The sequence below is a fragment of the Pleurodeles waltl genome, chromosome 4_2 (genome assembly GCF_031143425.1).
Source record: "Pleurodeles waltl isolate 20211129_DDA chromosome 4_2, aPleWal1.hap1.20221129, whole genome shotgun sequence".
NCBI lineage: Eukaryota > Metazoa > Chordata > Amphibia > Caudata > Salamandridae > Pleurodeles > Pleurodeles waltl.
In genome coordinates, this window is record NC_090443.1 from 517,788,195 (window position 1) to 517,815,961 (window position 27,767).

Below are 27,767 nucleotides of genomic sequence, written 5' to 3' on the forward strand. Positions count from 1 at the left end.
AACAAAGTCTATCCAGTCTTGTGAGGACTCTTTTCTGGTGTCTCTGAACTTAATCCTGTATTGTTCAGTGGTTACGCCAAGTCCATCCAAGAGTGCATCATTCAAAACTGCTAAATTGTTAGCATCACTTTCTCTAACAGTAAGGAGCCTATCCCTACCCTTTCCATTGAAAGATAGCCACAATATAGCAGCCCACTGCCTTTTAGGGACCCCCTGTACTGAGGGTCCCTTCTTGGACAGGGTGCAAACTACTGCCAACTAGAGACCCCATTTCTAACATTCCATGTAGCCTTAAGTTTTGTAAGTAAATTTCTAGTTTTTTTTAAATTCTATTTCCCCCTCTTGTTTTTTTAAATGAATAAACATATATATACCTTTAACCGAATACACCTAATATCTTAATCTATTGGTTTGCATTTTGCTTTTTTTAACACAGTCCATAGCATAAGACTGTGGTCATTATTTTACTGGGACTGAAATATAGTGCCACTAAAACACAGTTTATCAAAGATACGTTGGAAGGAACTTGACGTAACCAGTGACTCTGAGTATATGTGTATACTACATTGTTTTCACAAGTCTTCCATTGTAACATACACATTTATTGAAAGTTGCAGTATTGATGCATCAGTATATTATTCATTGGCATCTTTACTTATGCCAATGAAAACGTGCACAAGTTACCATGGTAGCAAAAGTGTGTATGTACATTTTTATGTTGAGGCCTGCGTCTGACCTTAATAAGTAAACTTACAAGGGGACGCAAATAAGTCGATGAACCTTTTGACTCGCAATTAAGATGATCCCATCATAATTCCGGTACATGCAGATCAATAATCAATGACCAATACACAATCTCAATAATCAACAATAATCAATACCATTAATATTCAATAGAGTAAGTAACTGTCATGCACCATGACCTTTCAGTCATGAATAACCACACCTTTTAGTAAAAGTTAGAATATGTATTTCTCCATATTAACAATGCTAAAGTCATGTAAAGTAACCACAAATTCGAATGAAACACTGTCCCAGTGTCCTTTCCTCGGGATCTGCACGTTGCTGAACAAAAGGCCCACGTTCCGGCATCACCAACTCAGAAAGCTATTATAGCATAGAGTTATGATGAAGCCAGTCGGGGGAAGGGAATTAGGGTAGGGAACAGCAGGGAGAGAGATCTGAAAAGAAAAGGTTAGAACAAATATGCATTTACTTATTCATAGAAATACAAAATCATCAATAGACTCTTGAATCAAATGCGTCTCCAATATCAGATGGAGACCCCTTTTGAAATAAGGGCAAGGCACCTTCTTTGAATCATGGAACAAGAATAAACTACAACCTCAGAACCAAGAGATGGCAAGAGCTTTGGACTATGATTATACTCAGAATATCAATCCTGTAACATCCATGCATTCATAACATAAATCTTTGATCATGACCTAGAAAATCTCAAAGAATTAAATATGCTTTTCACATATTATGCTTTCCAAAAAACAATGAAACCTATGATTTGCTTATCTCCAGAAATACTTTCACATTCACAACTATAAAGGCCGAAAAGTGTTTACTCATTGAACTTGAAGTACTTTACTTATGGGGCCTGAATCACTTTGATTGTTGTACCAAGAACCTTTTACTCCTGTGGATTGAAGTGCTTTGATTGCCGTGCCAAGAGCGCTTTTCATCTGTGAACTGAAGCGCTTGAATTGCTGTGCCAAGAGCGCTTTACACCTGTTGACTGAAGCACCTGAACTGCCGTGCCAAGAGCACTTTACATCTGTGGACTTTAGCGCCTGAATTTTCGTGCCAGGAGCGCTTTACATCTGTGGACTGAAGCGCTTGAATTGCCGGGTCAAGAGCGCTTCACACCTGTGGACTGAAGCATCTGAACTGCTGTGCCAAGAGCGCTTTACATCTGTGGACTGAAGCGCCTGAATTGTCGTGCCAAGAGCGCTTTACACCTGTGGACTGAAGCGCCTGAACTGCCGTGCCAAGAGCGCTTTACATCTGTGGACTGAAGTGCCTTAATTGTCGTGCCAAGAGCGCTTTACACCTGTGGACTGAAGCGCCTGAACTGCTGTGCCAAGAGCGATTTACATCTGTGGACTGAAGCGCCTGAACTGCCGTGCCAAGAGCGCTTTACATCTGTGGACTGAAGCGCCTGAATTGTCGTGCCAAGAACGCTTTACACCTGTGGACTGAAGCGCTTGAATTGTCGTGCCAAGAGCGCTTTACATCTGTGGACTGAAACACCTTTGATCATCGCCCCCTAGGACGCTGTAACCTGGAAACTGAAAACGCTTTGCTTGTTGTGCTAAGGGGCGCTTTACTTCTGGAAGTAATGACTTCCTCCAAAATTGAAGTCATCAAGGCCTTACCACTACGAGTACGACCTACTCGTTTTTGAATTCACCATGGAAACAAGGATACTTCGATCGGATGCCACTCTGCCATGCAGGAACTCTGCTCTTCTTCAGAGAATCCCCCACGAGGTCTGACTGCATCGAAGTCTTCAAAATAGTGAGCAACGTGTTTGGGTGTGGCTGGGCTTTATAGGCCTGCCACACCCCAAGATGGCTGCTGCCTCTAAACACATGGGAATTGTAGTCCCTTCATGGAATAGCACTGATAAGTGCATCTTGTCCACCAACGTCCTGAACCTGCAGCTCTATGAGCTTTGCCACAGGGCAGACAACGCTGATGGCCACCTTTGGAGCAAGAGGGGATGACAAGTGGTGCGCAGAAAGCGCTGCAGAGCCGCGCAGCGGAGTTTCGGGTGGGATCTTTTTCCTGACAAACACATACAGAAGCAATACTGGCTGTCCAAAGCGGCGCAAGAAATGTAATCTAATTAATGCTTGAACTACGACACTTTTTAAGGTTACAGTACAAATTAATAGCAAGGACAACTTTGTCAACCTGATCACATACATTTAGTTTCAGCAAAGAAATTCATCAAACATTATTCCCTATTAGCAGATTTTCATTAGTGAGGATCCTTAACTAACATCAGATTAGTATCAGCATGTTGGGCTTCATGCAAAATAATTTAATGACACGAATTTGGAAAAGATCTATCTATGGATCTATCAAAACAGTGCAGTTGGTACCTAGAAAGAGAAAGCAAATATGCATAACAGACACATAGATACGATTTATACCTCTTCTCAATTGGATCGTCAACACAAGATAGTCTTCGTCATCAGGACATCAGTCGATCAGCAAGGCATCAGGATTCAGCATCAAAGTTCAGAAAACACAAAGGACCTCATTATGACATTGGCGGTAAAAGCCGATTACCGCCGTGCAGAAGACCGCCACCACACCGCCACGGAATTCCGCCACAGCTATTATGACCCACAGCTCGGAATCCGCCAAAATTCAGACACCCACACAAGTCCGCCACACCAAAGGTCAGTGATAAACTGGCGATAACAAAGCCTCCACCGTCACGCCAACAGAAATACGCCCACACTATCATGACCCACGAGTCCATGTGGCGGTCTTTCAACCGCGGTATTCCATTGGCGGTACACACCGCCGCGCTCAAAATACACACACATCTCCAAAACACAGCCACATTGGACAATTCAAAATACACACACCTGATACACATACACACACCACTCCCACACACTCAATACAATATAAAACACACACCCACATCACCCACAAACCCTTATGACCACAAATCACGAACGAAAGCCAGAGAGAGACACCCCCATCAACAACACTAGCATCCACAGGCACACAACACCATCACCCACATAACTTCCACGCACCTCACACAACACCCCACTACATATCAGCACACTTATCACCCCACACATCACCTACACCACCCCATGGCACGGCAAAGACACCCCAGGTTCTCGGAGGAGGAGCTCAGGGTCATGGTGGAGGAAATCGTCCGGGTAGAGCCACAGCTATTCGGATCACAGGTGCAGCACACCTCATGGAGCTATGGCGAAGAATAGTGGACAGGGTCAACGCAGTGTGACAACACCCAAGAAATCAGGAGGACATCAGGAAGAGGTGGAACGACCTACGGAGGAAGGTGCATTCCGTGATCTCCAGACACCACCTGGCGGTTCAGTGGACTGGCGACGGACCCCCACCTCCTCCCCCACAACTAACAACATGGGAGCAGCAGGTCTTGGCGATTCTGCATCCTGAGGGCATCGCAGGAGTAGGTGGAGGAATGGACTCTGGTAAGTCAAAGCTTTACTATTACATCCCCCACCCTACCTGCATGCCAGCATATACCCCCACCCTCACACTCACCCCCATCACTCCTACTCCTCACAAATGTCCCACTATCACAAACCACCCATCCCAACACCAAGCCCTGCATGCAACACCAAAGCATGGACACCCATCACTAAAGCATGCCCACTGCACATACCCATACACCCCCCTAAACCATCATCACACAAGGTCTCACACAGGAATACTAGCACTGGGGTACACGGTCACCCACCCATTGCACACCTTGACACACACAGATGCAATAATCATGCTTTTATACCCCTGCAGGACCCCTACCCAACGTCACCGGACAGGAGGGTCCACACATGTCCACACCACCAACAGAAGAGGCCCACAGTGATGACAGCACCTCTGTCCAACTGGATCTAAATGACGAGCCCGGCCCATCGGGGACCTCAGGACAGTCGGTTCCCCACACCCAGTCACAGGCCACTACAGAGCTTCCCCCCTCTGGAAACACCAGCACAGCACCCACCCAGCGGGCCCATACCTCCGTCCCCAGGACACGTCAATCAGCAGTGTGTCCACCACTACAGGGAACCCAGGCTAACCCACCCCCCCAACAACAACAGGGACCTGGGGGCAGTGGTAGTGGGCACACGGTCCAGGGGACGGAGGCCCAGGAACACAGGGGAACTGGGAGGGCTGCTGTGCGACAGGGGGCGGAAAGGCCCAGGGAACCCACTCTCCACGAGGCCTTCTCATCCATCATGGGAGCCTACCACCACTCCCAGGAGACGATGGCAACGGTACTGGTCAAGTTTCAGGAGACCCAGCGCCTGCAGGAGGAATAGTATATGGGCTTCAGGGAGGAACTCAGAACCATCAATTCCACCCTGGGCACAAAGTTACAACTCAGTGACCATACACTGGGTGAAAACGACAGACAGTAGAGAGGTAGTAGTGTTTAAATACATGTAGTAGGCAGGTTTGTATTCTTACCTGTGTGTCACTGGAAATATTGCTGGATCACTGAGTCCCTGTTGTCGATGTCTTCTTCCTCTGCTTCCTTATCTTCACTGTCCACAGGCTCCACAGCTGCAACAACACCACCATCTGGACCATCGTCCTGCAGAAAGGGCACCTGTCGTCGCAAAGCCAAGTTGTGAAGCATACAGCAGGCCACGATGATCTGGCACACCTTCTTTGGTGAGTAGAATAGGGATCCACCTGTCATATGGAGGCACCTGAACCTGGCCTTCAGGAGGCCGAAGGTCCGCTCGATCACCCTCCTAGTTCGCCCATGGGCCTCATTGCAGCGTTCCTCTGCCCTTGTCCTGGGATTCCTCACTGGGGTCAGTAGCCATGACAGGTTGGGGTAACCAGAGTCACCTGCAAATGGCAAGGGACAACTGTTAGACACACACTAACCTGGAGGGATATCCCCAGACCCAGACAACCATTCCCACTGACTAGCTTCCAGGTGCTCACCTAATAGCCACACACAGTGCCTCTGGAGTTGACCCATCACATAAGGGATGCTGCTATTCCGCAGGATGTAGGCGTCATGCACTGAGGCAGGAAACATGGCAATCACATGGGAGATGTACTGGTCTGCCAAACATACCATCTGTACATTCATTGAATGATAACTCTTCCGGTTTCTGTACACCTGTTCACTCCTGTGGGGGGGTACCAAAGCCACATGGGTCCCATCAATGGCACCTATGATGTTGGGGATATGTCCGAGGGCATAGAAGTCACCTTTCACTGAGGGCAAATCCTCCACCCAAGGGAAAACGATGTAGCTCCGCATGTGTTTCAGCAGGGCAGACAACACTCTGGACAGCACGTTGGAAAACATAGGCTGGGACATCCCTGATGCTATGGCCACTGTTGTTTGAAATTACCCACTTGCAAGGAAATGGAGCACTGACAGCACCTGCACTTGAGGGGGGATTCCTGTGGGATGGTGGATAGCTGACATCAGGTCTGGCTCCAACTGGGTACACAGTTCCTGGATTGTGGCACAGTCAAGCCTGTATGTGATTATCACATGTCTTTCCTCCATTGTCGACAGGTCCACCAACGGTCGGTACACCGGAGGATGCCGCCATCTCCTCACATGTCCCAGCGGACGGTGCCTATGAAGGACAACAGCGAGCACAGAGTCAAACAACTCAGAGGTACGTACCCACAGCTTACACAGAACACCATTCATACTCAAAAAGTGGCCTGTATGTGTGTTGAGTCTAGGCCTAGGTATGTGTGACGCAGTTGAAAATGAAGCCATGTGGGCCCCTGAAATGGCGGCTGCCTGACCTCTAAAGAGGGACAATGGGATGTGAGGTAACTGCGCTGGCGTTGTACACCGTCACGGTAGGCGGTCGAAGACCGCAGCGCAGTGCTGCATTGGTTAACATTGGACCCTATGGGTCCCAGGAGCCAATGATGATGTACGCCGGCGGTGACGGTACGCACCGCCGCTGACGTGACCGCCATTTTCTATCTGTTCAATCACTCAATACCTGATCTTCGACAGGAGAGGACCTACACTGCAAGTGCTGCTGTGACCTCGGTCTGGAAGAGACAATGGCTCGAGTGTCTGGGGAAAGGGCCCCTGCCTTCACACCCGAGGAGTTGAAGAAACTCGTGGACGGGGTCCCCCCCAGTACACGCTACTCTACGTCCTCCAGACAAACAGGTAAGTACACTGGGAGCATGATGTATGGGCTATGCCTGTGTGGAGAGGGGTTAATGTAAGAAGGAAGGGGGGAGAGTGTGGCGTGCATGAAACAACGGTGAGTGCATGTGCCACATGGCAAGGGTAGGGATGGGGGCCAATCACTTTGACAGTGCAGTTGGTAATAACTTTCTCTTCCCCCTGTACAAATCATGTAGGTCAGCGCCAACCAGAAAAAACATATTTGGCATGCCATCGCCAAGGACATCCGGACCCTGGGGGTCTACCACAGACGGAGCACCCACTGCCGGAAAAGATGGGAGGACATTCTCCGCTGGAGCAAGAAGACGGCGGAGGCTCAGCTGGGGATGGCCTCCCAACATGGGAGGAGTGCCCGTCGCACCATGACCCCCCTGATGTTCAGGATCCTGGCGGTGGCGTACCTGGAGTTGGATGGGCGCTTGAGGGCATCACAGCAGCCACAAGGAGGTGAGTACACTCGCATTCTGCTAGACTTTGCGTGCAGTGGAGGGGTCTGGGTGGGGGAGGTGGGCTGTGGGTTTCCCTAGACCAGGGCAAGTTCCATAGGCAAGGTCCCTCCGTAAGGCAGGCCATGTGGCACCCCACCCCACCTCTGTAGAGTGACAACTACACCTAGTCATGCCCCTGTGTCATCTATGTGTGCAGATGTCATCCATAGCCTTGTAGGCCATTTCCCAGGAATTGAACAGTGGAGCCCAAGACCGCGGCGTAGTACAGGGGGCTTCTGTGTCTGTCGTGTCCGCCAACGGTAGCGGTAATGCATGCACTCAACATGTCTTTCTTCTGTCATCGTCCCCCTTTTTGTGGTCTCCCTGTTCTTGTGTGCATTAGCATCATCAGGTGGAGGAGCAGTGGCACCGGAGCACCAGGGGGCTGCATCCCACATGGCCATGGAGGGCCACACTACGGAATCGGACTTCACCAGTGGGACGGAGGGCGAGGGGAGCTCCACGGCAGGGACAGGAGCTGAGACCAGTGACACGGACTCGTCCTCTGATGGGAGCTCCCTTGTGATGGTGGCAACATCTGTGCCCCCCGCATCTACAGGTACAGCCGCCACCCCCCCTACCAGCACCGCCCTCCCAGGAGCCCCTCAGCCTTTGCCCTGTGCCCGCTCACCTGGGTGGGTGGGATTCACCTTCGCCCCAGGCACCTCAGCCCTTGCCCCAGTCACCCCTGCTGCCCTCAGAGAGGAGGCCATTGATCTCCTCAGGTCCCTCACTGTTTGGGCAGTCTACCATTTTGAATGCCATCCAGGGTGTAGAAAGGCAGTTGCAACACACAAATGCATTCCTGGAGGGCATTCATTCTGGTCAGGCGGCCCTTCAGCGAGCTTTTCAGACTCTGGCCTCAGCACTGAAGGCAGCCATTGTCCCTGTCTCTAGCCTCCCCCCTCCAACTTCCTCCACCCAGACCCAATCCCATGTACCCCAGCCTATCCCAAGCACACCTTCAGACCAGCATGCACACACCTCAACACACAAGGGAAGCTCTGTCAAACATAAGCACCACATATCCCCCAGGCACTCATGCAAGCATCACACACATGCAGACACACCAACATCCACTGCCTCCACTGTTTCCCCTCCTCCTCGTCTCCCTCCTCCCTCCCAGTCTCATCTACACTCACACCTGCATGCACTACATCTACAGCCACTACTGCCATCACCAGCACACCCACCACCACACCCCGCTCACGTGTAGTCACCACCCCCACTACCATTCACACGTCCCCTGTGTCCTCTCCCAGTGTGTCTGTGACGCCACCTCCCAAGATCCACAAACGCAGGCACACACTCACCCAACAGCCATCCACGATAGCCTCCAGCGCATGCACCTTCACCCAAAGTCACCAAACGAACACCTCCTACAACCACAACCTCTTCCTCCACTCCCAAACCCCCTCCAGCTACCCGTCCTAGTGTCTCCCAAAAACTTTTCCTGTCCAACCTTGACCTCTTTCCCACACGTCCTCCACCCCTTCAGTCTCCTAGGTCCCGAACAAGCACCTCAGCCACAACATCTCCGGGACCAGTGGTGCCTGAAGTCACCGGAATCTGGAGTGCACCGACCACCAGGGCAGCCAGTGTGGCACGGAGCTAAAGCACGGACAGTCCCCCACCTGTCAAGCATCAAAAGTTGGCCAGTGCCCGGCGGGAGAGGGGGAAAACTCCAGCCACCAAAGCCGCTCCCAGGGGTCCCAGTGGGAGTGTGGAGTCAGCTGCGACACCTTCCAAGGTGGGGAAGGGCCACAAGAAACCAGGAAAGTCTGGGAAGAGCAGCACAGCAGAGGAGACCGCCATCATCCCCGCTGACCAGGAGGCCACAGCCATCATCCCGCTGGCCAGGAGGCCACCGCCATCATCCCCGCTGGCCAGGAGGCCACCGCCATCATCCCCGCTGCCCAGGAGGCCACAGCCATCATCCCCGCTGGGACAGAGAGGACCGCCAGCACAAGCCCCGCTGGGACAGAGAGGACCGCCAGCACAAGCCCCGCTGGGACTGAGAGGACCACCAGCACAAGCCCCGCTGGGACAGATAGGACCACTAGCACAAGCCCCGCTGGGACAGAGAGGACCGCCAGCAGCTGAGTCACTGCAAAGGAGCCCGTCGCCTCAAGCACTGCTGAACAGGGCACCGCTGCTCCAAGCACCGCTGAACAGGGCACCGCCGCTCCAAGCACCGCTGAACAGGGCACAGCCACTTGAAGCACCGCTGGACAGGGCACCGCCGCTCCAAGCACCGCTGAACAGGGTCCCACCGCTCCGAGCACCGCTGAACAGGGCCCGCCGCTCCAAGCACCACTGAACAGGGCCCACCGCTCCGAGCACCGCTGAACAGGGCACCGCCGCTCCAAGCACCGCTGAACAGGGCACTGCGGCTCGAAGCACGCTGGCACATGAGCGCCAATGGCACTGACGATACTGAGTCCGTCACGAGCAGGATGAAGCACTCTGGGCACAGAGCCCCCTCCAGAACCAGTGGGGAGATACATCCACTACCTCTATTCTTAGCAGGATGAAGCACTCTGGGCACCATGCCCCCTCCAGAACCAGTGGAGAAAGGCATCCACTACCTCTGTCCTTAGCAGGATGAAGCACTCTGGGCACCAGGCCCCCTCCAGAACCAGTGGAGAAAGGCATCCACTACCTCTGTCCTTAGCAGGGTGAAGCACTCTGGGCACAAGGCCCCCTCCAGAACCAGTGGAGAGATACATCCACTACCTCTGTCCTTAGCAGGATGAAGCACTCTGGGCACAAGGCCCCCTCCTGAACCAGTGGAGAGATACATCCACTTGAGGCACTGCGGCTCGAAGCACCGCTGGCACATGAGCGCCAATGGCACTGACGATACTGAGTCCGTCACGAGCAGGATGAAGCACTCTGGGCACAGAGCCCCCTCCAGAACCAGTGGGGAGATACATCCACTACCTCTATTCTTAGCAGGATGAAGCACTCTGGGCACCAGGCCCCCTCCAGAACCAGTGGAGAAAGGCATCCACTACCTCTGTCCTTAGCAGGATGAAGCACTCTGGGCACAAGGCCCCCTTCAGAACCAGTGGAGAGATACATCCACTACCTCTGTCCTTAGCAGGATGAAGCACTCTGGGCACAAGGCCCCCTCCAGAACCAGTGGAGAGATACATCCACTTGAGAGACTGTGGCTTTGCACTCCCCAGGACTGAACAGTGGGCAACCCACCCACTGTAGAGACTTGAGAGACTGTGGCTTTGCACTCCCCAGGATATGGCAGTGGGCAACCCACCCACTGTAGAGACTTGAGAGACTCTGGCTTTGCACTCCCAGGATTGAACAGTGGGCAACCCACCCACTGTAGAGACTTGAGAGACTGTGGCTTAGCACTCCCGAGGATTGAACAGTGGGCATGTGGCCCTCTTGTGGATTTGGCGTCGTGCACTCAACCGGCTGAGGTGCCCCCCCTTTCCCTCCCCCTGAGGTGCCTGTTTTCTTGCTCTCTGATGCCCCTGCAGTGTTCTCTCCGTCATGGTCGGGGAGCTTGTGTGGGCCTCGCCCATACCGTGTGGGCCCAGTGTTCCACAGACTTCATTGGAGCACTACCTGGACTACTAAGCTTGGTGTATATTTTGTTTATGGTGTATATATATATTTTTGCGTACTTGATTTTAATATATTACAATGGTTACACTAATTTCCTTTTGTCTTTGCATTCTTCCTGGGCGTTTGGGGGGTGTAACTATAATGTATAAATATGTATTAGTGTGTGTGTTGTAGTGGGTGAGGGTGGGGGTGTTGCATGTGTGTGTCCCTGTTTTTTGCCTCCCCTGTGTCGTAGGTACAGTACTCACCATGGTCTTTGCCGCCGGCGTTCGTGCTCCTGGTAGAGGAGCAAGAAGATGAGGGCTGGCAGGATGTGCAGCTGTGGATACATGGCATCCGGATTCCTCGTGGGGTGTGTAGAGGTGAGCGTTTTCCCTTCGAAGTCCTGTTTCCGCTGTGTTTTTATCCACGGTGAATCCGCCCCGGAAGAGGTGGCGGATTGGTAGGTTGTGATACTGTGGGCGGTACTTTGTCTTCCACCTGTCTGTTGGCGGTGACCGCCAAGCTGTTTGTCTGTACCGACGTGGCGGTCGGAGTGTTAAAGTGGCTGTCTTTGTTGGCGGTTTCCGCCACGGTCGTAATTCCAATCTTTTTACCGCCGGCCTGTTGGCGGTCTTACCACCGCTTTAACACCGTCCGCCAGGGTTGTAATGACCACCATTATCTGCTGAATCTGAAACACTGAACCATACTAAGCTCATTATGATTCTCAAGAAACACATACACACTGATATATTCCTCCAGTGTTTCTCTTCTTATTTGACTAACTGTTCTTACCAGATCAAAATTGACAGTTTGCTTGCGCAGACATGGGTATCTCACAAGATTTATACTGCTACAATCTTTTTTAATATTTGTATCAACATGTCTTGGAGTCCTTTTCAAGAGCTTAAGGATCCTTTAATGTCAATATGCTCTTGATAGATAGGACTAATTTAGGATTTATTTTCCCAGTGGTGCCTCATATTTCACCTACATTTTACAAATGTTTCAAGACTGGGTGACACCATACCACTTGAAATCCAATTACCATATCTCGACTTAAGTTGTTTTCACATTTGACTTTAGTTCCATCCTGGTTTACTCATGCGCTGTCTTTGATTGTAAACCTGCTATCCTTGACAATCATTGAGCTTCATTTTATATAAAGACTTAAACACAGATTAGTGGAGTAGCTAAGAGCGTGTTTTACCTGCAGCTTCTTTAAGGAAATCATTAGTTCATCACACAGCAAGATCTCAAAACACTTGTTCAATCCCCTGAGTTGTCAAGGATTTACTACAGTAACTATCTCTTCACCAAACATACACGCTTCGCTCAGTTGAAGGCAGATTTATATGCAATGGCAATGTCATGTTTCCCTACTGGAACTAAAATATGTGTAATTGTAATAATACATTGTTTTTATAGTGTTTACTACCACTGCTAGGCATTGAATCACTTTGTGGTAAGTAGCACGGTGCTCCGGAACCCAAAATAGTTAGCAGTTCTGTGCTTTCTTTTTTCTTGTTGATTAGTTGTGCTAAGTTTGTTAAGTTTACCTTTTGAGTTCTCGTGTGTTTAGTATTGTTTTTAGTAGGGATAGGGTGATATGAGTGGATTACAACTAGGAAGTTGTAGTTCGTGTGGGTAGGTGCACCTGTTAGCAAGGTGAATTGACTAGAAAGGAAGGGGAAGTTGGAAAAGGGCTTTTAGGAGTTTGTAATAGAAAGGTTTGTGATGGATCTGAGCGAGGAGGAATGGGACAAAAGTTGAAGGTAATAGATTTTTTTTTAATAACTGGAAGTAACATATACAAACATATTTATATTCAATGCACTTCATACATTTTAGCAGCAGACATAAATCCATCTATATGTACATACCCATATGTACTTAGAAGCAGTAATATTTACATGGTCTGATGTACATAGGTATCTTAGAGCTGAGAATAATTTTTTTCTTTCCCTACAATAATGTGTCTGCTTATAACTGAAAGCATAGTTGAATACAAAAGGGCACATGCATAACAACATAATCTCCATACCCTAATTAGCATATTTTGTAATGTTTATGTATACATTCAGCATCCCTTCATATATACATGTACACACATGCATACCCACCCACCCACACACAGTTATATTTAAATACACAGAGACATATGCAGTAAATATTGTTTTTATATCTAAATATATTGTAATACTCCTATAATCAAATTTACCTATGTGTTTCCATAGAAAGAAGTGTTAGAAATGGGGTCTCTGGTTGGCAGTCAGTTTGCACTCTGCCCAAGCAGTGGCCCTCTCTCTAGTCAGGGCAATGGAGACACACACTTAAGATAAACCCTGCTCACCCCTTTGGTAGCTTGGCACAAGCAGTCAGGGTTATCTCAAAGGCAATGTGTAAAGCATTTGTACCAACACACACAGTAATACAGTGAAAACGCTACAAAATGGACACCACACCAGTTTAGAAAAATAGGTTGTATTTATCTATAGTCAAACAAGACCAAAACGACAAAAATCCAACACACACAAGTCAAGATATGAATTTTTCAAAAGAATAAGAGTCTTACTCCATATGAAAGAATGGAATCCTTGATTTTACACAAAGTACCTGGTTTACGTAAAAAATAAAGCCTCACAGGCGAGCATGCGTCAGAAAAGTCAGTGATGCGTCAATTCCTTACTCGCAAGTGAGGCCGTGAGTCATTTCTCCTCCGGTCAGGTTGGTGATGCGCCATTTTTCTCTCCGGCAAGAGAGAGATGCGTCGATTTCTGGATGGGCACTTTGGATCCATGCAGACTTGTGTTGATTTTTGATGCCCAGCGATGATGCGTGAGAAATCCAGGCATGCATTGTTGGAAAATCACGATTTGTGCCGTTTGCATCATCAGCAGTCACAAGCAGGCGTTGCATTGTTTCTCTAGCGGTGATGGGTCGATCTCTAAGCCCTGATGCAGGTGGAGCATTGATTTTAGCCGTGAATCAGTTGGCGCATCGTTTTTCTGCCGCATTACAGGTGGTGCGTTGAACTTTTCCCTGTATGGTGTACTGTGTGTGGATTTCAGTCCTTGTTCTGCCAACTTCACCTCTCAAGGGCCTAGGGACTGGATGGGGCACCATGTTGCAGGGCGGGAGTCTCAGCAGAGAGTCCAGGGGCTGGCAGAGGAAGTCTTTGATTGCCCTGAGACTTCAAAACAGGAGACAAGCTCAATCCAAGCACAGGCAGGAATACACCACAAAGTCCAGTCTTTGTCCTCTTTCAGGCAGAAGCAGCAACTGCAGGCCAACCCAGCAAAGCACAGTCACAGGTAAAGGGACAGGACTCCTCCTCCAGCTCTTTTCCTTGGCAGAGGTTCCTCTTGATTCCAGAAGTAATCTAAAAATCTGGGGTTTTGGGTCCACTACTTATACCCCTTTCTGCCTTTGAAGTAGGCAAACTTAAAAGGAAAGTCTCTGTTGCTCACAAGATCCTGCCTTGCCGAGGCCTGGCTCCAGACTCACACCTGGGGGTTGGAGACTGCATTGTGTGAAGGCAGGCACATCCCAGTCAGGTGTAAGTGACCACTCCTCCCTCCACTCTAGCCCAGATGGCCCATCAGGGTATGCAGGCTACACCCATGCTCCCTTTGTGTTACTGTCTAGAGGGGATTCACAAACAGCCCAACTGTCAGTCTGACCCAGACAGGGAATACACAAGCAGCCAGAGTCACAGAATGATTTAAGCAAGAAAAGGCCCACTTTCTAAAAGTGGCATTTTCAAACTGACTATTTAAAAAACAACTTTACCAAAAGATGTATTTTTTAAATGGGGGTTCAGAGACACCAAACTCCCTATTTATATTTGCCCTCGAAAGGAAACTGCACTTAAAAGTTATTTAAAGACAGCCCCCATGTTAACCTATGACAGAGATAGGCCTTGCAACAGTAAAAACCAAATTTGCCACTATTGTACCGTTAGGACATGTAAAACACATCAAAACCTATTCCACTTTTATCATGCACTGCACCCTGCTATGGGGCTAACTAGGGCCTACCTTAGAGGTCCCTTACATATATAAAAAGGGACAGTTTAGGCCTGGCAAGGGAGTACACTTGCCAAGGTGAATTGGCAGTTTAAAAACTGCAGACACAGACACTGCAGTGGCAGGTCTGAGACATGTTTACAGGGCTGCACATGTGGGTGTCAGTACCAGTGCTGCAGGCCCACTAGTAGCATTTGATTTACAGGCCATGGAGACCTCTAGTGCACCTTACTAGGAACTTACTAGTAAATCAAATATGCCAATCAGGGATAAACCAGTCACCAATACAATTTACACAGAGAGCATATGCACTTTAGCACTGGTTAGCAGTAGTAAAGTGCCTAGAGTCCTAAAGCCAACAAAAACTGGTCAGAAACAAAAAGGAGGAAGGAGGCAAAACATTTGGGGATAACCCTGCAAAAAGGGCCAGGTCCAACAAGAAGTATAAAACTACAAACACATACTCCTCCACTTATGTTATGTAAATAAGACATATTTATTACATAATGTAAAAGCCATACATTTATTGTTATATTTTTATTTTTGTTGGTGTTGTTACAATAAAATACATGTATACATGTATAGAGACATACCCATACATCTAGGTATAACTATGTGTAAAGTAATATGTATAAAATATAAGCATTATACATCAATATTGATGTACAAGGAATGAATACGTATTTATCTGCATAATATTTTTATACACTTTTATTACGGTTATTTTCTCTCTAATCACATTTACATACTCTACTGTAATGTATATGTATTATCCTGGAAAAGATCAGACACTTATATGCAGATACTCTATACATATATAGTTTCTATACACAATGAGATACTGAAGGATGTAATGTAGAAATCTAAATAGAAATTTTTCAAATACATGTAGATATAGAAAACATACATATATATATAACATCCATACCTATGTATTAATTTGTTCACATATATAAACAGATAACAGTGTTAACCCTGTATGGGGTATAGACCCGTTTATCTCCATAAAAATCCAGATCCCAAAGGATTACAACGAGTCACAATGAAATAAAAAATTAAATATCCAAGAAAGAAGTGACTCAAACAGATGGACTCACCAAAGAACAAAAATATATTTTTACTACAATGTTTCGGCTTCCGCCGAGTTAGATTACTTGCTCAGTGACTGCACTCAATACCTGAATAAGCCTTTTCACTGGGTTGTAAGTTCTACATATGAATCCACTTGTGTACTCACACCGACACTCTGTGTAGGTATCCCACCTGGCCAGCAATTACTGGTATAACACATTCTCTGGTAGTTTTATAAGGGGATAACACTTTCTTAGACACTCACTTGTTTGACACATACAACTCATCTCACAAGTAGTCCTTCTTCTTATGCAGGGATTACAGGTTCCCAGTTTTTGCAGAAAAACTATGAATACATTCACAATAGAACTCACATGCTTCCAAAAATAACGGTATGTGGTCTCTATCAGTGGGAGTCGATGCTTAAACAGCAGCTTCAACAATCCCAGGATGAGTCCCCACCCATTTCTGTGACATAACATGACCTAAACTTTCAATGGATTCCCTAGAAAACTCACATTTGTTCTTTAGTTAGCTTCACTTCCCACCTCTCTGTATCATATTTAGCCAAAATATTAAAATGTTATCTTCGAAAGTAACTGTGCCTTTGATACCACAAAGTACACTTTCCATAATTTGTTGATAAATAGAGGCAGCAGTTGCTACTCGAGAGGCATCTTCCCCCATTGGGAGTATCTATTGACAGTACAACATCTGCAGATCCAACACAATCTGGTGTTAGGCGGATGTCAGTTTAACCTTGTTCAAATACCTTGTGCCAGCAAATGTGTTCAAAATGTTATCAATCCTTGGCAAAGGATGCAAGTCCACACAAATCTCCTTATTTCGTCTTGTGAGGTCCACACACACACACACACTTAATTTACCATTTTTCACGTGAATACCAACAAAAGGAGAAAGCTATTGAGATGACACAACAATAATGTCAGCGTAATGGTCAACACATAATTAGAATCTTCTTTGATAATTAACAAAACTACGAGGCCTCTGGGTAGTTGCCGCTCTATAAAACCAGATAACATAACATAACATAACAACACATCTTTAGAATCACTTGTGCTCTCATCATAATCTTCTCTGTCTATCAGCTATACTACTAATCTTTAATGTCTTTCCTTTACAGATCCTGGCAAAATATCAAAATTTACCATAATTACGCATTTGGCTAGATTTGCAGGACAAACAAGACCACCTGGAATGTATGCACAACCCTATCTCTACATCAAATATTCTTTTGTTCACATCTGAGTTAGTCAAACGATTGTTGAAAGATACATATTAAACTGCATAAAAGCAAACATCAAGGAACCAACATGATATAAAAGTTGATTCTTTATTTCCTGCTTGCAATACAGAAATGTAAGGGTGAACAAAGGCAACACGTTTCATCCCAGAACATTAGGGCTTCCCCAGGTCTGTTAAGAAACATATAAAACACAACTTAAGCAACAGACAAAACATTGACAAGAATGAGCCACAAACAATAAGCAGCAACTAGAAAATAAATCAATATAGAAAACAACAAAGTTAAAAAACATAGGTCAAACACATCATAAAAAGTATTGAGTGATCTCAAACACTTGCTTGGGGAAATGCCAAAGAAAAAAAAAACAATAGTGCACATAATTATTCTACATAATATCCCCAACAACAGTTTGCCTTTGATATATTTCATTACAATATTAATAAATATAGAAGCACTTGTCTGTGATCTGCTTATAAAACATTTAGGGCCTGATTTAGATCTTGATGGTAATACTGCCGTCCCACCTTGGCGGCGGTCCCAAGTACTCAGTCAAGTTGACGGAGTTCTGACTGCCGTATTTAGATCTATGGCAGTTCAACTGCTGTCCACATCGACTGAGTGTACTCCATTGCGCCAGCTGTATCTCGCAGCCGATGCAGCAGACTCCAATGCTGGCAATTATTACTCCGTTGCTGTCTGGATGGTGGGATTGTTGCAACCATATTTATATAACACAGTTGTGGTGGCGGTGTACCAGCGGCAGTAACATGACAGTGGGAGTCTGTTGCCGGCCCTGTTCAGCATTGTACTATGAAAGTGGCTATTGGCTGAAGCTGTCACTGCAAATCAACATCAAGAGCAGTGCCTCAACCTCAGACCTGATGACTAGGGCCCATATTAATGGGCTTTTGATGCAGGGCAGTGCACACAAGCATGGGAGCCCACTTTTCCGTTTTTTTTTTAGGAGTTTTCAGCTGATCCATGGATCCACTGTGGATCTGTATGAAAAAAAAAAAAAAAAAAAAGCTTTTATTCCTGGGGTGGTCCACCACCCAGGCCTCTTTTCTATTTTTTACATTTTTTCCTGGGACTCAGCTACTGAGTCCCAAGATGGTTGCTAACACTTCCTGGTTGAAGTATTGACAGTCAATCAGATCTCTGCACGAGATCGGGAGGGACCGCGAATCCTTCGTGTCCCTATATATACCAATTTTTTTCCCAGTTAATTTCTCAAAAACTGCTGAATGGAATTACAACAAAACTAAAAAAGGTCGTTTTCTGGACCATTATCTATCTTTATGCTAAATTTGGTGTAACTCTGTCCAGTAGTTATGGCGGTATCGCTGTTCAAAATCCCCATGGAAAAATGAATGGGGAAAACGTGTTTTGGGACCCCCCTTTGTTCTTGGCCCCCACATATGGATCCCCCGGAAACTTTCCAGACACATGCTGACGTGACTGGCAAATTTGTTTGTAAAGTTTTGTGAAGATTCGTCAAGCGGCGCCAAAGATATAGGCAAGTTAAAAAACGCTTATTATATAGAAACTAGGTCCTAACTATAACTATCTAGTAGCGACCACCCATAGGAAAAAATATATATATATATATATGCACTGAAAAAAACAATGGTTACAAGGATGTTATAGTTAGGATCTGAATTTACTCGCACAAAACCACAGTAACTACTGAACAATTTACACCAAATCAAAAAATGCGTAATCTGTGTGCCAAGATCTAGTTTTCTGCCAAATTTGGTGTAATTCTGTTCAGCAGTTTCGGCTGTAGGCGTGTCTAAAGACCCTATGGAAAAATGAATCTGGAAAACATGTTTTGGGACCCCTCTTTTTCTCTGCCCCCGCTTGACGGATCACCCTGAAACTTTAAAGACAACAGTGAGCATCGTATTTTCTTGGAAAATTTCTTTGAGATTCATCAAATGGCACCAAAGTTATTACCTTTCCGGGCTTCAATCTAATTGTGACCGCAGGCCTGGGGACCACCACCTTCCCAGGGAAAACACTAAAAAATAGAAAGGGGGTCCATTTTGGACCCCCTTCAGCCCCAGGGACCACCACCTCCCCGGGGCTATTTTCATGAGAGAACCCTTGGACTGCCAACCCCCCAGATCTGGCTCCTATTATGTCCCGGGATGTCCACCCCTGGGGGGGGTAATAAAAAGTGTGTTTCCCATGTAAATTTCCATAGAGATTTTAGACATGACTACAACCTGAATGGCTGGATGTAATGACACCAAATTTGGCAGAAAGGTAGCTTGTGCTCCAGAAAGCGCCTTTTTTGTTATTTGGTGTAAATCTGTTCAGTATTTTTTGAGGTATTGAAAGATATTGTATATCTTTTGGGGAGCGTAAGCACAAATTTAATGGTGAGATCTGATTAGCTGCCAGCACTTCAACAAGGAAGTGCTGGCAGCCATCTTGGAACCAAAATACATGATAGCACCCCATTGAAATGCATTGTAGTGAACAGCAGGTTTTGAGGGTCACAAAAAGGAGAACATATAAAGGGTGATAACAGATTTTAGTCACAATATAAATTATTTGTTGATGGTGTCATACTAATTTTAGGAATTGTGGTGTGTTCTAAGGTGATTTTACCCTGTGAAAAAGCCTTCTGCTGTGATTTCATTAATCACGTTTGAGAGCAAACTGTTTTCTTATGATTTTTCAATAGAGGTAATGGAAGGTGCTCCAGAAGCTAAAACATATTCCCTGTAAATTCACACTTTCTTTCTCAGCCATATAAGAATGAAGTCTGACATTTTCAGTAAAACGTTCTTCCAACAGATGCAGCCTGTCAGGTGATTCCCTTGTGTTTTACTGCAGCCAGTGTTGCCAGATTTATGTACCCATCCCAAGCCCAAAGCTGACCAAGTATAAGCCCAAATTCAGTCCAACACATACCCATATCATCTCAAATTCAGCCCCAAGTTACATCTCTCAAATAACACAAAAATAGCCTGCAGGGAACAATGTATGCAGGCATATTGTTGGAAAGTGGATTACTGGTAAGGGCAGATAAGAACCTACACCTAGCAATAGGCCACTAACCCCCGCTTAGGTCCAGTTAGGTCTCAATAAATTAAACCCAGCTCAACCTTTGGTAGCTTGGCAACGAGCAACAAGGCTTAACTTAGGAGACAAGTGTGTAAAGCATTTTAAAATCACAAAACAGTAAATAAGTAAAACACAAAACCCTTAAAAATTACACCAAAATGATTAAAATTGGATAAAGGGAACCCGAGATACGATTTTGTAAAGAATTAATGTTTTTTAGCGTATAGAAGCAATTAGCACTTAAAGGGTAAAAAAAAGGGTTAAAAAAGATCACACTGGAGAGGGACAAAGTCCAGAGTTCAGGCCACCCACGAGGTAACACTGTTACACTTAGTTTCAGAAGTGTTTTTTGAGTCAGGAAAGTGGTCCACAGCACCAGCCAAGGGTTAAGAGGCTCTGGTTTGCCTCTTGGGGTCTGGGACTACAACTCCCACAATGCACTTCTTAGGGAGCTACTCCAAACTTCTCCCAGAGGTTCTTTTTGGGTCCTTGAAGTGTCCACAACTTGATCACAGTTTCCAGAAGCTCTGAGTTGCTCCTTGGGACTACAATTCCCAAAATGCACCTTGTCAGAATCCTCAAATGGCCACTGAGTGCTGGTCAGCTTGGTTCTACTTGCAGGACTTGAAGCAGGGGACTCTGGGCATCTCTTTTGTACCTGTAGCAAACAGGGAATCCCTTCTTGAAGCAGTAGAACACAGGCAAAGTCCTTTAATTGGTGAAGCCCAAGTGTGCAGTCCTTCAGAGTGCAGTGTCCAGGGCAGGGATCCAGCAGGGAAGTCCTTCTTCTTCTTTGTCTTGTTCTTTATAGGGATTTGCAGTGTGGGTGCAGCTCTGCCATATTTATCATTTCTACTAGGTGGAAAGCAGGGGCCCTGATTATCCAAACACAGGTAGCCTCCTTTCCCCTTTGATGACCACTTCCTGGGAAGTGTGGCAAAAATCAATCCCAGGGAGCAATGTTCTACAAATATCCAACATGGCTGAAAGTGATTTTTGGAGGTTAGATCTGGCTGGGCTTACCCACTGGTCTGGCTACAAATCCTAAACCCACCCCTCTCCTTCCCTCTCCTATTCTAGTCAAGAGGGCACCTAATTGTCTGGGGTTGCAGGATGTGAGGGAGGACCTGAGCTGCTCCAAATGTCCTTCACTGCCTTTGAAGACCAGTTTGGCTACTCTCTCCCCCCCCCCCCCAATCCTGTTTCACCGTCTGTTGAGGCAGCTCTCCTCCCCCAGGCACATCCTTTGTGTTCAGCCCAGGCCACTTCATACTTCATTTAGGCAGCCTTGCCAATCAGAGAAGGGCACTACAGATCTGAAGTTGGCAACTTTCAAGTAGAGTTTTAATACTCTTTACTTGAACTAGTTATATTAAATCCAACAATGGCAAGTTGTGTGATTTATTATAACAATGAATTTGATACCAAACTCAAGGTATCTGTCTCTTGTGAGGACTTTGTTAATTAAAATACAGTTTCCCCATTTTAGCCTATGGAGGCCATTCACTACAGTGAGGGAAGAACAAAGTTGGCTATTTTATCTCACCAGGGCATATAAAACAATTTTTAAAAAGTCCCTACTTATAGTTACATGGCACCCAACCCTAAGGGCAATTAGGGCACACCTTAGGGGTGGCCTATATGTAGAAATAAGGTAGTTTAAGACTTTGGAAGCGCTTTTAATTCCAAAGTCGAATTTGCATATAACTTTAATTTAAAAGCAGCCAGCAAGGCAGGCCTGCCTTTAAAATGACCCTGGGTACCTCAGCAGTGCACCTATGGTTGCACCACCTATGCTGGGTCCCTAAACCTACATGCCCTACCATATACTAGGGACTTCTAGGTAGGTTGACATAGCCAATTATAATTAGCCTAATTTGCATACTCATTTTACACAGAGTACAGGCCCTGGGGCTGGTTAGCAGTACCCAGGGCACCATCAGAGTCAGGAAAACACTAGCAAAATGTGGAAAATGGGGGCAAAAAGTTAGGGGGGCCTCTGCAATCAGCCCTGTTTTCTCACACATATAATGAGAGGAGGTTTAATGGGCACTTGTGTATGTCGACAATCTGGTCCAAATTCAATTTATTTCTACTCATTTTGAAGATCAGTCCCCACTATAACCTTTTAACTGGTACTTCTCTCAAAAAAATCCAAATCTTGCACTGGTGAATGAACTCTACGAGAGCAAATTATAATCCACCATAATGAAGTTTAATGGTCTTAACGTCAAAGAACTTTCGGCAATGTGCATCCAAAAGCTTTACATTACAATGAATGTTCAGCATTTAAATCTTCAATCTTTTTGCAAATTTGTAATGTCTATCCTATACTGTATATAATAATATATATTTGTAAACTTCAGCAGCATATCTGACACTGGGTGCAACAACTTTTTTAAATTTGGTGACTTATAAATTCATAGCACTTTTGGTGACTGGGACTTCATAGCTCTTCATAGCACCATGAATACACGTCAACCCACCAAGATTCAAATCAGTGACCCTTTGGTTCCATACAAAGATATCCAAAAGGATCATGTTAACGAAATGGGTTTACCTATCAGAGCAATGCATTTCCCCCAGATTAGTTTACTTGCATATATTTTACATTTTAGATGTGAGGAATGAAATGTAGATGAAGGGGCAACAAAATTGAGAGCATGTTATTTCATGGGACCATGTGTCAGACCTCACCCACACTCACTGACCCCAACCTCATTTTTCTCTGGATCATAGCTTCTCTAATTTGTTAATACATTTTGACTGCTGCTTTCCCACCCACAATTGCTCATCAGCCTTTTGCCCCTGAAGTCCCTACACCCCTGGTCTCACCTTGCCAATGGCCATGCAAAATTGGCTGTGCACCTTGCCTGACTGCACATGTGGAGTGCTGCTTCCATGTTTGTGATGCGAGAGAAGGATCTGGAGAGCTTCCTCAAAGCTACATTTTAATTTAGCACAGATGGAAAGTTAAAGCCTGATCCAAATTATGGATTAGTGACCCTCATTTACTAATCCTGCATCATCCTAACGATGAAGGTCACACTTGTTTCAGAGGATTGGGACTGAAGCATGCAGCCACCCAAACACCACCCAAGTTGGAATACCACAAGGTTAATGAGTGCAGAGGCACTGCAAGGTCAGGTCTACATGCACCATATGGGTACTGCCACTTGGGCTAGTGATCGTAGGCAAAATGGTTCATGCCAGAGCATGAGGCAGACAACAATGTGTTTTTCCAAGATGGGACAGGATCACTCGCTAGGCTACTAGGAGTGCTATAGTGTCAGGGATGAGAAAGAAAGTGGCCAGTTACTAAGAATCGTAGAGCCTGATTCAGGTCTTGGCGGAATACAATGGACAGGATAGCCATCATGTTTTTGATAAAGTATTTCCCTCTACCAAGACCTAAATCAGACCCTTAGTTATGAACTGGATTATGTTTCTCCTGTGACTGTAGAGTGGAAGCAGTACCTCAAGTGAGTTCTGACCCTTTCATTTACTGTACCTCTTTCCTCATTTTACACCTGCAACCCTTTCTGTTCCTCCCATACTGCCAGGCACACCACAAGGAAGGAAGGTGGGAGGGACATGAGGAGGCAATTGGGCTACCAGGGTGAAAGGGCCCTAAAGACAACATGGAATAGCACGCCAGCACCACCAATATTTACCAAGGCTCAGTGTCAGCTGAAAGAGCACAGACTGGAGGAAGCAGAGCACAGGGTCTCCAGAAGGGGAGCGGGGACTAAGTGATACAAGAAATAAAGAGGTGTAGGGAACAAGGGGAGCACTTTGGGGAGCTGGGCATGAAGTCCAGGAGACAAACAGGGACTCGGGGAGTGAGTACAGGCTGAAGGTGGCTACAGGAGCGCAGGTAATGAATGATGCAGTGAGCTGTAAAGTGACCTGGGTTGGTCTGGTGCAAGAAGGGGTCAGTAAATGCTTCCAGTGACCATGATGAGAGAAAGCTTATAAGCTGCTCCCCTTGCACATTACTGTGATCCAACTATCGCTCCTTTCCTGAGACCCATGCCTCTCATACGGGACCATTGACTACCTTATAACTACAATACCTTTCAAATGGACGTATCTATTGGTGTATGAAGTATTTTGAGCTGTTCAGTCGCATACACAAAAGCTGCATTTTCTTTTCCTTTCTGCGCTTTCCTATTTGACCATCTATCTACTAGTTCTGCAAAGAGGGCAGAACTTAAATCAGCACATTGTTTAAACGCATTTATGACTCAGTATTTAGTTTTGGAGTATACGGTCTACAAGACAGACACGTTACATGAAAAACAAAACTACAGAAACGTATAGGGAAATTTTAATTGGTGGTTAAATAACCAATGCACTGTGTGCTCTGCAGAGAGGCCAAGGCGAGAATTAGATGAGCATGTAGTTTAAAAACCTTTTCAACAGCGACAGGCGTATAAAAAACACAGTGTTTTCAGCCTCAACTTCAACAGTCAATCATGCCCTATCACAAAAATCCATCCACACTCTGAGCTCTCACACACACTTAGAATGTTGCATGAAAATGAAACCTACAAAGCCACATTTGGAAAATTCAAATTGGCATTTAAATAACAATCTCTCCACAGAGGCCAAGGAGTAGATGAACACTTTATGACAGTGATAGGGAGAAACTTACATTGCTTTTAGTTTAAGCTTCAAATCTAGAGCTCGTAATCATGTCCTGCAGTGAGCGCTCTACAAGGCTCCCATGTTGCATGCAAAACAAAGCTACAGAAAAGCATTTGGACCAGATCCAAAGTAGGCAGCTTGCCATTAGGCCATGCCTATCTTTCTGAAATTATGTATGAAAGTCATACACCATTGCAGAGACCGTGTGTGATCATGTATAATAAGCACATTCTCTCTTTCTCTCTTGAAATGGCTGTGTAAGAAAACAGCAGCAAAAATGGACAGTACATTCGGAGACTTGCTTGGGGACACGTGCACTGCTTTGTTTTAAAACTGGACTTCACCATATTTGCTTCAGTGGTGCTGGAAGAGTGGGTAAGTTCACATCAATGTTGCATCACTGAAGTCACAGAGGTTGTAAAGAATTCCAGCTTCACAAAGTGTAGCAAATCTATTGAGCAGAAGCCTGGTAAGGATATAGTATGTATCTGGTAGTGCATTTTGGAGGACACTGTAGCATTTTGCAGTAGCGCAAAAGCCACTGAACTGGGCACTAAATTTGCACAAATATATGTTTATAAAATGTCATTAATAAAACTACACATGCACAGCTAATTACTCCACATATCATATCATTGATGACACCTTCTATGGCATCTTTGATATTATCACTGCAACATTTGCAATAAAATCATTGATGAGAAAACTGTGCATGACAAGGGCACGAGTTATAGTTACCTTAGGGTGTGAGTTATAGTAGCTTGAAATAAGTCTAACTATAAATGCTGAATTTCTATAGTTTTGTACGAACAAATTCAGAACCTACCTATAATGCCCCTCTAACCTTTGTTTTTTCAGTGAATGCGAGTGTGTGTATATGTAGTTACTGGATTCAGCGGTTACTGGTGTGCATCCCATGCAGATCCTCAGTGGTGCTGTGGGTCAGGTGCGTCTGCTATGGTACCACATAAGCACAACTTCATCCTCCCTTCAAAAATGGACACAGCACTCCAGGCATCGATGTGACCAACACTGTCTATTTGAAAAACAAGAATCAATGCATTTCGGTTGCGTTCAGGAAACCTTGTTTACAACTTTACTTGTCATATTGAATACCATCCCCTTTGAATATTGTGACATCACCTTAAGTTCATTACAATAGAAAGATGACTCAACCCCTTGTATACAACTGGTAGCCATCTTATAACGTAACGTTTTGGGAATTCCTGCCCTGATTAGTCAAATCTACATTACAATAGTGCAAAATAATAGTGTTTTTATTGAAATAAATTAGACCTTATTGTATTGCATATCGATGATTCATTGTCCTACAAGAATGCAAAACATTATTTCATTTAAAAAAAGAATTATAGATAAGACACTTGGGGCCACATGTAGGTAGCTTTTTGCAGGTCACAAACAGCGAATTTCACTGTTTGCGACGTGCAAAAAGCACATTGCGATGCACAAACCCAGTTTTGCGATTTGGTAACCTGGTTACCGAATCACAAAATGGGTTTGCGACTCGCAATTAGGAAGTGGTGTTCCCTTCCTAATTGTGACTCGCAGTGCAATGTAGGATTGTTTTGTGACTGCGAAAGCGGTCGCAAACTAATCGCAGTTTGCACCCATTTCAAATGGGTGCTAACCCGTCCGCTAAAGGGAAGGAGTCCCTATGGGATCCCTTCCCCGTTGTGAATGTCACTGTAAACATTTCTTCAGAGCAGGCAGTGGGCCTATGCAGGTTGCAAATCCGAAATTTCGTGCATGTGGCACCTAGTCCCCAATCACAGGGGACTTAAGCCACAATATATTTCTGCTTGGTGGTAATTGACAACACAGTACAATTGAGTAAATTCACTCACAGTGCCCCAGCTTTCCAATTCTATGTTTTGATCGTTATGCACAAGTGGCCAACTATACAGCGCATAGTCCCCAATCTTGGGGGACATAACCATAGTTCATTTGAACTTGGTACTAATTGACAAAACAATACCATTAAATCAATTCACTCAAAGCGCACACTTTCCCAATTTTATGTGTTGATCAATGTGCCGAAGTGGGCATTGATATTCAAAATATATATGTATATCCTTTTGCAATTCACAGTACTGGCCCCATAGGACCTATTACGTGAGAACTGGACTGATACAATATCAAATATGTAAACACAGTGGGATGCTATGATCATGATGCCCAAATGGGCAAAACCAACTCAAATGTTATGCTCAATTCATCCAGAGCTTTTTCCTAATAAAGATATTGGGGGTCATTCTGACCCTGGCGGCCACCGACCACGGGAGCACCGCCAACAGGCTGGCGGTGCTCCCAAGGGCATTCTGACTGCGGCGGTTCAGCCGCAGCCAGAAAGGGTAAACCGGCGGTCTCCCGCCGGTTTACCACTGCCCTTGTGAATCCTCCATGGCGGCGGAGCGCGCTCCGCCGCCATGGGGATTCTGACACCCCCTACCGCCATCCTGTTCCTGGCGGGTCTCCCGCCAGGAACAGGATGGCGGTAGGGGGTGCCGCGGGGCCCCTGGGGGCCCCTGCAGTGCCCATGCCAATGGCATGGGCACTGCAGGGGCCCCCGTAAGAGGGCCCCACAAAGTATTTCAGTGTCTGCAAAGCAGACACTGAAATACGCGACGGGTGCAACTGCACCCGTCGCACCTTCC